The sequence below is a fragment of the Lichenostomus cassidix genome, chromosome 25 (assembly GCF_008360975.1).
Source record: "Lichenostomus cassidix isolate B80296 chromosome 25, HeHo_3.0, whole genome shotgun sequence".
Lineage (NCBI taxonomy): Eukaryota > Metazoa > Chordata > Aves > Passeriformes > Meliphagidae > Lichenostomus > Lichenostomus cassidix.
In genome coordinates, this window is record NC_139505.1 from 4,062,899 (window position 1) to 4,075,250 (window position 12,352).

Genomic DNA, 12,352 nt, shown 5'->3' on the forward strand with positions numbered 1-12,352 from the left:
TGGGATTTTAATGGGATTTTAGTGGGATTTTATTGGGATTTGATTTAATGGGATTTTATTGGGATTTTATTGGGATTTTATGGGATTTTAATGAATTTATTGAGATTTTATGGGGTTTTATGGGAATGGAATTTAATGGGATTTAATAAGATTTAATGGGATTTAGTGGGATTTTATGGGATTTTATTTGATTTAATGGGATTTTATTGGGATTTCATTGGGATTTTATTTTATGGGATTTTTATGGGATTTTAATGAATTTATTGAGATTTTATAGACTTTTATGGGAATGGGATTTTAATGCCATTTAATACGATTTAATGGGATTTTAATGTGATTTTATGGATTTTAATGGGACTTAGTGAGATTTCAATGGGATATAATGGGATTTAATGGGATTAAATTTGGGATTTCAATGGGATTTAATGGGATTAAATTTGGGATTCGAGACTTCCGCCTTCAAACTCACCTCCGAATTCGTGGATGTGAGTCCAGAAATTCCCACAATTCCCAGAATTCCCGGATTTTCCCCATTCCTGACTGTTGGGGTTTTATGGGATTTTAGTGGGATTTTAGTGGAATTTTGTATAATGGGATTTAGTGAGATTTTATGGGATTTTATTGGATTTTATGGGAATGGAATTTAATGGGATTTTAGTGGGATTTTAACGGGGATTTTAATGGGATTTTAGTGGGATTTTAATATGATTTTAATGGGATTTAATAGGATTTTGCATTTTGCTTTAATGGGATTTTATCAGATTTTAACGGGGATTTTACGTGATTTAAATAGGATTTCATAGGATTTAATAAAATTTGCTGGGATTGTGATGGAATTTCCCAGAATTCCCATTTTTTCCAGGTGATGGGAGGCCTGGATGGCTACATGTTCAACTCCTACATGGGATTTAATAGGATTTTAACGGGATTTTATCGGATTTTAATGGGGATTTTACGTGATTTTAACAGGATTTCCATGGCATTTGATGGAATTTAATGGGATTTGATGGAATTGTGATGGAAATTCCCATTTTTTCCAGGTGATGGGAGGCCTGGACAGCGACATGTTCAACTCCTACATAGGATTTTAATAGGATTTTAATGGGATTTTAGTGGGATTTAATGGTATCTAATGATATTTTAACAGGATTTTTGTGGGATTTTGATACGATTTGATGGAATCTAATAAAATTTGATGGAATTGTGATGGAAATTCCCAGAATTCCCATTTTTTCCAGGTGATGGGAGGCCTGGCCAACATGTTCAACTCCTACATAAGATTTTAATAGGATTTTAATGGGATTTTATCAGATTTTAACGGGATTTTATCAGATTTTAACGGGATTTTATCAGATTTTAATGGGGATTTTATGTGATTTTAACAGGATTTCCATGGCATTTGATGGAATTTAATGGGATTTGATGGAATTGTGATGGAAATTCCCATTTTTTCCAGGTGATGGGAGGCCTGGACGGCGACATGTTCAATTCCTAAATAGGATTTATTGGGATTTTAATGGGATTTAATGGTATCTAATGATATTTTAACAGGATTTTTGTGGGCTTTTGATAGGATTTGATGGGATCTAATAAAATTTGATGGAATTGTGATGGGAATTCCCATTTTTTCCAGGTGATGGGAGGCCTGGACGGTGACATGTTCAACTACTACAAGATGCTGATGCTGCAGGGTTTGATTGCGGCCAGGAAGCACATGGACAAGGTGGTGCAGATCGTGGAGATCATGCAGCAGGGTGAGAATTCCCAGAATTCCCAGAATTCCTGGAATTTCTGGCCAGCTGGAAGCAGCTCTGGGGTCTTCAGCCTCATTCCAAACCCCTTTTTCCTGTGGATTCCCGATTTTCCCGAGTCTCCCATTCCTGCCATTCATTCCTATTCATTACATCATTCCTCTATTCATTCCCATTGATTCCTGTTGATTCCTGTTGATTCCCATTGATTCCCATTCATTGCCATTTATTCTCCCTTTCCCATTGATTGCCATTGATTGCCATTGATTCCCATTGATTCCCATTCATGCCCATTCACTCCCATTGATTCCCATTCATTCCCATTGATTCCTGTTGATTCCTATTGATTCCCCCATTCATTGCCATTCATTCATTCCCATTCGTCCATTCCCATTGATCTCCATTCATTCCCATTCATTTCCATTCATTCCCATTATCTCATTCCCCCATTCATTCTCAGATTCATGTTGATTCCTATTGATTCCTCCATTCCTCCATTCATTCTTCCATTTCTCCATTCCCATTGATTCCCATTGACTGCCATAGATTTCCATTGATTGTCATTGATTCCCATTCATGCCCATTCATTCCCATTGATCCCCATTCATTCCCATTTATTACCATTCACTGCCATTCATTCCCCCATTCCTCCATTCCCTTTGATTCCCATTGATTCCTATTGATTCCTGTTGATTCCTATTCATTCCCATTCATTGCCATTCATTCCCCCATTCTTCCATTCCCGTTGATTTCCATTGATTCCCATTCATTCTCCCAATCCTCCATTCCCATTGATTCCCATTGATTCCTGCTGATTCCTGCTATTCATTCCCATTCATTCCCATTCATTTCTTCATTCTCATTCATTCCTTCATTCCCACCATTCATTCCCCCATTCTGCCATTCATTCCCTGAGCCCATTCCAACCCCAGATTCCCAATTTCCTGACCTCATTCCCAGTTTTTTCCCCACTTTCCAGGTTCTCAGCTCCCGTGTTTCCACGGCTCCTCCACCATCCGCCACCTGAAGGAGCTCATTCCTCCTATTGCCATTCATCCCCATTCCCATTGAGTCTCATTGATTCCATTCATTCCCACCATTTATTCCCATTCATTAGCTCATTCCCCCATTCATTCCCATTGATTCCCATTCATATCCATTCATTCCCATTCATTCCTTCATTCCCTCATTCCCCCATTGATTCTCATTGATTCCCATTGATCCCCATTCATTCCCATTCATTTTCCCATTCCCCCATTTATTCTCATTCATTCCCCTCATTTCCCTATTCCAACCCCTCATTCCCACCACACATTCCAGCCCCTCATTCCCAATTTTTCCCCATTTTCCAGGCTCTCAGCTCCCGTGTTTCCACGGCTCCTCCACCATCCGCCACCTGAAGGAGCTCATTCCCTTCATTCCATCCCCTCATTCCAGCTCCTCATTCCCAAATCCTCTGAGGTTTTCCCCCCATTCCATGCCATTTTTCAGGCTCATTCCCAATTTTTCCCCATTTTCCAGGCTCTCAGCTCCCGTGTTTCCACGGCTCCTCCACCATCCACCACCTCAAGGAGCTCATTCCTCCCATTCCCATTCATCCCCTCATTCCAACTCCTCATTCCCAACTCCCCCAAGGTTTTCCATGCCATTTTTCAGGCTCATTCCCAATTTTTCCCGATTTTCCAGGCTCTCAGCTCCCGTGTTTCCACGGCTCCTCCACCATCCGCCACCTGAAGGAGCTCATTCCCTTCATTCCATCCCCTCATTCCAACTCCTCATTCCCAACTCTCCCGAGGTTTTCCATGCCATTTTTCAGGCTCATTCCCAATTTTTCCCCATTTTCCAGGCTCTCAGCTCCCGTGTTTCCACGGCTCCTCCACCATCCGCCACCTGAAGGAGCGATTCCACATGAACCTGACGGAGGAGCAGCTGCAGCTGCTGGTGGAGCAGATGGTCGATGGTTCCATGAGGTCAATCACCACCAAACTCTACGACGGCTTCCAGTACCTCACCAACGGCATCATGTGAAATTCCAGAACGGGGAAAAAAAAAAAAAATTCCCGGAAAAAAAATTCCCAAAATTCCCCAGGAAAAAAAGAAAAAAATTCCCGGGGGAAAAAAAAAATCCCCAGAAGCAGCTTTGAGGGGAAAAAAGTCCTTCCTGGGCCTGAGACTCTGCTGCTGGAAAAAAAAAAAAAATGAAGAGAGGATTCCGTAGAAATTCCGTAAAAAAAAAAAAGTGGAAAACGAACAAAAACGGGCAAAGGAAGCCGAGCGGGGGGGAAGAAAATTCCGGAAAAAAATCCTGAGAGGATCATGCGGAAAACGAGGCGGGAATGGGGATGGGGATGGGAATGGGGATGGGAATTTCCCTTTTTTCCACAGTGTTATTCCCGGAAATTCATCCCAAATCCCATGGAATGTTGGGGGCTGGGAAGGGGGGATGGGAATGGGGTTGGGAATCCCTGGAATGCCAGAATTCCCGAAGATTGGGAATCCCTGGAATTCCTGAAGGTTGGGAATCCCTGGAATGCTGGAATTCCCCAATTCCCGAAGATTGAGAATCCCTGGAATGCTGGAATTCCCAAATTCCTGAAGGTTGGGAATCCCTGGAATGCTGGAATTCCTGAATTCCTGAAGGTTGGGAATCCCTGGAATGCCAGAATTCCTGAAGGTTGGGAATCTTTGGAATGCCAGAATTCCCAAATTCCTGAAAGTTGGGAATCCCTAGAATGCTGGAATTCTCAAATTCACAAAGGTTGGGAATTCCAGAATTCCCTCTCCTGAGTTCCTCAGGTATGGCCAGGTGGGATTTGGGGTGAGATTCCCATTGGGATTCCCTTTAGGATTTTGGGTGAGATTCCCATTGGGATTACTTCCAGATGGAATTTCCATAGAGATTCCCATTGGGATTCCCATTGGGATTTTGGATGAGATCCCTATTAGGATTCCCATTGGGATTCCAGGTGGGATTTTAGGTAGAATTCTTTCCAGGTTGAGAATTCCCATTGGAATTCCCATTAGGAGTCCCATTGGGATTTTAGGTTAGATTCCCTCCATGTGGGATTCCCATTAGAATTCCCATTGGGATTTTGGGTGAGATTCCCATTAGGATTCCTGTTAGGATTCCCATTAGGATTCCAGGTGGGATTTTAGGTTGGATTCTCTCCAGGTTGAGAATTCCCATTGGGATTTTAGATTAGATTCCCTCCATGTGGGATTCCTATTGGGATTCCCATTGGGATTCCCCTTGGGATTTCAGGTAAGATTCCTTCCAGGCTGGGAATTCCCATTAGGATTCATTGGGATTTTGGGTTGGATTCCTATTAGGATCCCCATTGGGATTCCGGGTTGGATTCCCTCCAGGTTGGGAATTCCCATTGGGATTTTAGGTAGGATTCCTTCCTGTTGGGATTCCCATTGGGATTTTGGGTTGGATTCCCTCCAGGTTGAGAATTCCCATTGGGAATCTCATTAGGATTCCCATTAGGATTCCCATTGGGATTTTAGGTAGGATTCCTTCCAGTTGAGATTCCCATTGGGATTCCCATTAAGATTCCCATTGGGATTTTGGGTTGGATTCCCTCCAGGTTGGGAATTCCCACTAAGATTCCCATTAGGATTTCCATTGGGATATTAGGTAGGATTTCCTCCAGTTTGAGGAATCCCATTGGGATTTTGGGTTGGATTCCCTTCAGGTTGAGAATTCCCATTGGGATTCCCATTGGGATTTTGGGTGAGATTCCCATTAGTATTCCCTCCAGGTTGGGAATTCCCATTAGGATTCCCATTGGGATTTTGGGTTTGATTCTCTCCAGATTGGGAATTCCCATTGGGAATCTCATTAGGATTCCCATTAGGATTCCTATTGGGATTTTGGGTGAGATTCCTATTGGGATTCCCATTAGGATTATCCATTAGCATTCCCATTAGGATTCCCATTAGGATTCCCATTGGGATTTTGGGTTTGATTCTCTCCAGGTTGGAATTCCCGTTAGGATTCCCATTAGGATTTTGGGTGAGATTCCCTTTGGGATTCCCATTAGGATTCCCACTGTCATTCCCGATATTCCCACAATTCCAGGAATTCGGGAATCCCCCGGGAAAGGGAACAGGATGGACATGTGGGGTGAGGGGAAATCCCAAATCCCCCAATTCCCTCTGGAATCCCAAATTTCCCTTCCGAGAGTCCCCAGTGTCCCCAATGTCCCTTCATGTCCCCAAAATGTCCCCCAATGTCCCCAAAATGTCACCTCAGTGTCCCCCCAATGTCCCCTCAATGTCTCCCAATGTCCCCTCAGTGTCCCCAATGTCCCTTCAATGTCCCCTCATGTCCCCAAAATGTCACCTCATGTCCCCCAGTGTCCTCCCCATGTCCCCAGAATGTCACCTCAGTGTCTCCCAATGTCCTCCCCATGTCCCCAGAATGTCACCTCAGTGTCCTCCCTGAGTCGCCCAATGTCCCCTCATGTCCCTTTGTCCTCCCAGTGTCACCTCAGTGTCCCCAAAATGTCACCTCATGTCCCTTTAATGTCCCCAAAATGTCACCTCATGTCCTCCAGTGTCCTCCCCGTGTCCCCAGAATGTCACCTCAGTGTCCCTCAGTGTCCCCAATGTCCCATCAGTGTCACCTCAGTGTCCCCCAATGTCCCTCAATGTCCCTTCAGTGTCCCCTCATGTCCCCAAAATGTCACCTCATGTCCCCCAATGTCCTCCCTGTGTCCCCAGAATGTCACCTCAGTGTCCCTCAGTGTCCCCCAATGTCCCTCAATGTCCCTTCAGTGTCCCCTCATGTCCCCAAAATGTCACCTCATGTCCCCCAATGTCCTCCCAGTGTCCCCAAAATGTCACCTCAGTGTCCCCAATGTCCCCAGCATCCCCTCAGTGTCCCCAAAATGTCCCAATGTCCCCTCAGTGTGTCACCCCATTGTCCCCCCAAGTCCCTTCAGTGTCCCCAAAATGTCCCCAAAATGTCATCGCAATGTCTTCCCAGTGTCCCTTAGTGTCACTTCATGTCCCTTTGTCCTCCCAGTGTCCCCAAAATGTCACCTCAGTGTCCCCAAAATGTCCCCCAATGTCCCCTCAGTGTGTCACCCCAGTGTCCCCCAATGTCCCCTCATATCCCTTTGTCCTCCCAGTGTCCCCTCAATGCCCCCAAAATGTCACCTCATGTCCCCCAATGTCCTCCCCGTGTCCACCAATGTCCCCCCAAGTCCCTTCAGTGTCCCCAAAATGTCACCTCAGTGTCTCCTCATGTCCCTTTGTCCCCTCCGTGTCCCCAATGTCCCCCCAAATGTCCCCAAAATGTCACCTCAGTGTCGCCTCATGTTCCTTTGTCCCCTCCATGTCCCCAATGTCCCCCCAAATGTCCCCAAAATGTCCTCCAATGTCCCCAAAATGTCCACCAATGTCCTTTCCTGTCCCCAAAATGTCCTCCAATGTCCCTCGATGTCCCCAAAATGTCACCTCAGTGTCCTCCATGTCCTCTCCATGTCCCCCCAATGTCCCCAAAATGTCACCTCAGTGTCCCCTCTGTGTCCCCAATGTCCCTCCCTGTCCCCCCAATGTCCCTCAATGTCCCCAAAATGTCACCTCAGTGTCCCCTCATATCCCCCAATGTCCCCAACATCCCCAAAATGTCCCCAAATCCCATTTTTCCCATTCCAAAACCCCAAAATTCCCATTATTTTTTTCCCCTCCGCCTCAGCAGGATCTCCGGAGACACCAGGAGGTGACAAAAAAGCGACAAAAAAGCGACAAAAAGGACCAAAATTTCGGGACGAATCCGAAGCCACGCCCCCCTCCCCTCCCCCCCTCATTCCCAAGGGGTTTTCCCGGGAAAAAAAAACCCCAAAAATCCTGGGAAAAAAGGAAAAAAAATCCCGGAAAAATCCCAAATCACCGCAGGGCACAGCAGGGGCGAAACCACTGGAGTTTAATGGAGTTAATGAACGAGTTGTTAATGAATGAATGAATTAATGAGTTCATGAATGAATTCCTACAGAATAAAGAATTCCTGAGAGCCTCGCGCTGCACTCGCCGTGCGCCTGGAGAACCTTCCGGAATGCCGGGGAAAGTCCTCGAATTCCCAGGGAAACAGTCCTGAAAATCTAGGGGAACATTCCCCAAAATTCTGGAGAAAATTCCCGAAATTCCCAGGGAAATATTCCTGAAATTCTAGGGGAACATTCCAGAAATTCTAGGGAAAATATTCCAGAAAATTCCAGGGAAAATTCCTGGAATTCCCAGGGAAACATTCCTGGAATTCCCAGGGAAACATTCCTGAAAATCTAGGGGAACATTCCCCAAAATTCTGGGGAAAATTCCTGAAATTCCAGGGAAACATTCCTGAAAATCTTAGGGAAACATTCTCAGAACATTCCATAAATTTCCAGAAATTCTAGGGGGAATGTTCCTGAAATTCCGGGGGGTCATTCCTGAAATTTTGGGGAAATATTCCTGAAATTCCCAAGGAAACATTCCCAGAATTCTGGGGAAACATTCCTGAAAATCTTGGGGAAACATTCCCCAGAATTCCGGGGAAAAGTCCTGAAATTCTTGGGGGAACATTCTGAAATAATGGGAAAATATTCCTGAAATTCCAGGGAAATATTCCTGAAAGTCTAGGGGAACATTCCTGAAAATCTAGAGGAAATGTTCCCCAAAATTCTGGGGAGAATTCATGAAATTCCAGGGAAATATTCCTGAAATTCTGAGGGAAACATTCCCAGAACTCCAGGGGAAATATTCCTGAAAATCTTGGGGAAACATTCCCAGAATAATGGGAAAACATTCCTGAAATTCCAGGGAAATATTCCTGAAATTCTTGGGGAACGTTCCCAGAATTCCATGGGAACATTCCAGAAATTTCTAGAAACTCTGGGGGGAACATTCCTGAAATTAAAGGGGAACATTCCCTAAAATTCCAGGGGAACGTTCCCCAAAATTCCAGGGAAATATTCCCAGAACATTCCCAAAATTCTGGGGGGAACATTCCTGAAATTCCCAGGGAAACATTCCCAGAATTTTAGGGAAATATTCCCGAAATTCTAGGGGAACGTTCCTCAAATTCCCGGGGCTCAACCCCAGAATTCCAGGGAAATATTCCCCAAAGTCTGGGGGGGGAACATTCCCTAAATTCCAGGAGAAAACTCCTAAAATTCCAGGGAAATATTCCCAAAATTCTGGGGGGGGAACATTCCCTAAACTACACGAGAAAACTCCCAAAATTCCAGGGAAATATTCCCTAAAATTCCAGAGACACATTCCCCAAAATGCCAGGGGTTGAACCCTAAAATTCCAGGATTCCCATTCCCAAAATTCCAGGGAAACATTCCCTAAAAATTTTAGGGATTCAGCCCTAAAATTCCAGGGTCACATTCCGTAAAATTCCCGGGGTTCAACCCCAAAATTCCATGGAAAATTCCCCAAAAATTCCAGGGTCAAATTCCCCAAATTCCAAGGGTTCAACCCCAAAATTCCAGGGAAATATTCCCAAAATTCATGGGAAATATTCCCTAAAATTCCAAGGTCAAATTCCCCAAATTCCAGGGGTTGAACCCCAAAATTCCAGAGACACATTCCCCAAAATTCCAGGGAAATATTCCCTAAAATTCCAGGGTCAAAATTCCCCAAATTCCAGGGATCCAAATTCCCCAAAATTCCAGGATTCCCATTCCCAAAATTCCAGGGAAACATTCCCTAAAAATTTTAGGGATTCAGCCCCAAAATTCCAGGGGAAACATTCCCAAAATTCCAAGGTCACATTCCGTAAAATTCCCGGGGTTCAACCCCAAAATTCCAGGGAAATATTCCCAAAATTCCAGAGACACATTCCCCAAAATTCATGGGAAATATTCCCTAAAATTCCAAGGCCAAATTCCTGGGGTTCAACCCCAAAATTCCATGGAAAATTCCCCAAAAATTCCAAGGTCAAATTCCCCAAATTCCAAGGGTTCAATCCCAAAATTCCAGGGAAATATTCCCAGAATTCCAAGGTCAAAATCCCCCAAAATTCCAGGATTCCCATTCCCAAAATTCCAGCCTCTCCCTCCCTCCAACCCAAATCCACCTCAAGGCACTGAAATCCTGGAAAAACCAAGGGAAAAAAGCCATTTTTCCATCTTTTTTTTTGGGAATTTTTTTGGGTTTTTTTTTCCTTCTAAACCTCATTAAAAACTTGGAATTTCTCCTCTATTTTTGATTGGAATTTTCAGGAAATTTGGGAATGGCTGATTCCACCTGATTTTTCCCTTTTTTTATTTCATTTTTTTTTCTTTTCCGGTTCTTCCCACCTGGAAAAAAAATTAAAAAAACCAGGAAAAAAGCCAAAAAAAACCGAACAAAAAAAAAACCTAAAAAAAACCCCAAAGCAGCTTCAACCACCTGAAAAAAGCCCAAAAAATGGGAAAAAACCCCAAAAATATGGGAAAAAAAATCCCTAAAAATGGGGAAAAAAAACCCCAAAAATTGGGAAAAAATCTCAAAAAATGGGAAAGAAACCACAAAAAACGGGAAAAAAACCCCAAAATATGGGAAAAAAACGCCAACAAAAAATTGGGGGAAAAAAACCCAAAAAATGGGAAAAAAAAGGGGAAAAAAACCCCCCAAAAATGGGAAAAAACCCCAACAAAATGGAAAAAAACCCCAAAAAATGGGAAAAAAAGCCCCAAAAATGGGAAAAAAAAAATTAAAAAATAGGAAAAAACCCACAAAAATTGGGAAAAAAACCCCCCAAAAATGGGAAAAAAATGGGAAAAAACACCCCAAAAACCAGGAAAAAAACCCCAAATAAATGGGGAAAAAAAAAACCCAAAAAACTGGGAAAGAAACCCAAAAAAAACAGGGAAAAAACCCAAAAAAACCGGGAAAAAACCCAACAAAATGGGGAAAAAAACCCCAAAAATGGGAAAAAAACCCCCAAAAATGTGAAAGAAACCCCAAAAACCAGGAAAGAAACCCCAAAAGAAACCTCTGGCAAACCAAACAGAATCCCAAAAATCAGCACAGCACTTGTTGGATTTTGTGATTTTTTTTTTTTTAGTGTATCTTACAGCTTTACAGGGAAAGGGGAAGGTTGGTTATTCACAGGGAATGAATTTTGGGAATTCCGGGAATTTCGGGAATTCTGGCGCCGGAAAGGAGGAGTTTGGGAGGATTTGGGGTTTTTTTGGGAATCTTTAAACCAGAAAGGGAAAGGAGCAGCTGGAGAAGATGTGGGAAAGGTTGGAAAAAGTCTGGAAAAAATCTGGAAAAGTCTGGAAAAGTCTGGGAAAATCTGGAAATGGGACTTGGGAAAGTATGGAAAAGGTTTGGGAGAAAAGTCTGGGAATTGGCATGGAAAAATCTGGGAAAAGGTCTGGAAAATGTCCTGGAAAATGTCTGGAAAAATCTGGAAAAGTCTGGAAAATGACCTGGAAAATAGTCTGGAAAAGGGTTTGGAAAAATCTGGGGAAAAGTCTGGGAAAAAGTCTGGAAAACTCTAGAAAACAGTCTGGGAAAGGACCTGGAAAAGTCTGGAAAAATCTGGAAATGGGACTTGGAAAGGAGCTGGGAAAGTCTGGAAAACATCTGGGAAAAAAGTCTGGAAAAGGGTTTGGAAAAGTCTGGGGAAAAGTCTGGGAAAAAGTCTGGAAAATTCTAGAAAACAGTCAGGGAAAGGACCTGGAAAAGTCTGGAAATGGGAGTGGGAAAGGACCTGGGAAGTATGGAAAAGGTCTGGGAAAAAGCATGGAAAAAGGTTTGGAAAAATCTGGGAAAAAATCTGGGAAAAGGTCTGGAAAAAGCAGGGAAAAGGGTTTGGAAAAGGTCTGGAAAAATCTGGAAAAAGGTCTGGAAAAGTCTAGGAAAATGTCTGGGAAAAGGACCTGGAAAAGTCTGGAAATTGGCGTGGAAAAGTTCTGGGAAAGGATCTGGAAAATTTTGGGAAAGGCTCTGGGAAAATCTGGGAAAAGAGCATGGAAAAATCTGGGAAAGGTCTGGAAAAATCTGGAAAAAGTCTGGAAAATCCCCAAATCTCAGTTCATGATTTGGGAGAATTTTTTTCCTCTTTTCCTTCAGGAAATCCTGGTTGGGATTTGGGAATTCTGATCCTGATAGGAAATTTGGGAATTTCAATCCTGATGGGAAATTTGGGAATTTCAATCCTGATAAGAAATTTGGGAATTCTTTTCCCAAATTCCTGATTTTTTTTTTTTTGGGTCATGATTCCTTTGCCAAAGGAAAAATCTCCTTTTTTCCTCCTTTTTTCCAATTTTTTTCCCCCTTTTTTCCCACTTTTTTCTCCTATTTTTCCACCATTTTTCCAGCTTTTTTTCCACTTTTTTCTCCTATTTTTCCACCCTTTTCCCTCCTTTTTTTCTCCTATTTTTCCACCTATTTTTCCACTTTTTTCCCTCCTAATTTCCACCTTTTTCCCACTTTTTTCCCTCTTCCCGATCCCTCGGGAATATCTGACTGAATTCCAACCTGGAATTCTCCTTTTCCCACAAAACTCAAACTGTTTTCCCAAAAGGGGAAAGAAAACCAGGAAAAAGAAGAAAAAATCCAAAATAAAAAGTGGATTTTGATGGAAAAACATTCCCAGCTCTGGGAATTCCTGG

General features: G+C 43.1%; 5 long non-coding RNA genes across 7 annotated transcripts in view; 4 read left to right on the plus strand and 1 right to left on the minus strand.

Annotated features, from left to right (window-relative positions):
* Positions 1-5,657, plus strand: part of LOC146427381 (uncharacterized) — a 21,457-nt gene extending 15,800 nt beyond the window's left edge. Inside the window, exons 3-4 of the long non-coding RNA XR_014856547.1 lie at positions 4,634-4,811; positions 5,118-5,657. This is a non-coding gene — a long non-coding RNA (uncharacterized LOC146427381). The remainder of the gene's footprint in view (positions 1-4,633; positions 4,812-5,117) is intronic.
* LOC146427382 (uncharacterized) overlaps positions 1-11,440 on the minus strand; it is a 22,093-nt gene extending 10,653 nt beyond the window's left edge. For all 3 annotated transcript variants that reach the window (XR_014856549.1, XR_014856548.1, XR_014856550.1), the window contains exon 1: positions 11,257-11,440. This is a non-coding gene — a long non-coding RNA (uncharacterized LOC146427382). The remainder of the gene's footprint in view (positions 1-11,256) is intronic.
* On the plus strand, positions 435-3,122 carry LOC146427384 (uncharacterized). The gene is made up of 3 exons (XR_014856554.1): positions 435-485; positions 1,634-1,754; positions 3,104-3,122. It is a non-coding gene; the product is annotated as an uncharacterized LOC146427384 (long non-coding RNA).
* Positions 6,020-7,023, plus strand: LOC146427385 (uncharacterized). Its single transcript, XR_014856551.1, has 3 exons — positions 6,020-6,272; positions 6,626-6,667; positions 6,965-7,023. It is a non-coding gene; the product is annotated as an uncharacterized LOC146427385 (long non-coding RNA).
* On the plus strand, positions 10,595-11,274 carry LOC146427386 (uncharacterized). The gene is made up of 3 exons (XR_014856553.1): positions 10,595-11,060; positions 11,108-11,118; positions 11,186-11,274. It is a non-coding gene; the product is annotated as an uncharacterized LOC146427386 (long non-coding RNA).
* Positions 11,441-12,352: the final 912 nt, after the last annotated feature.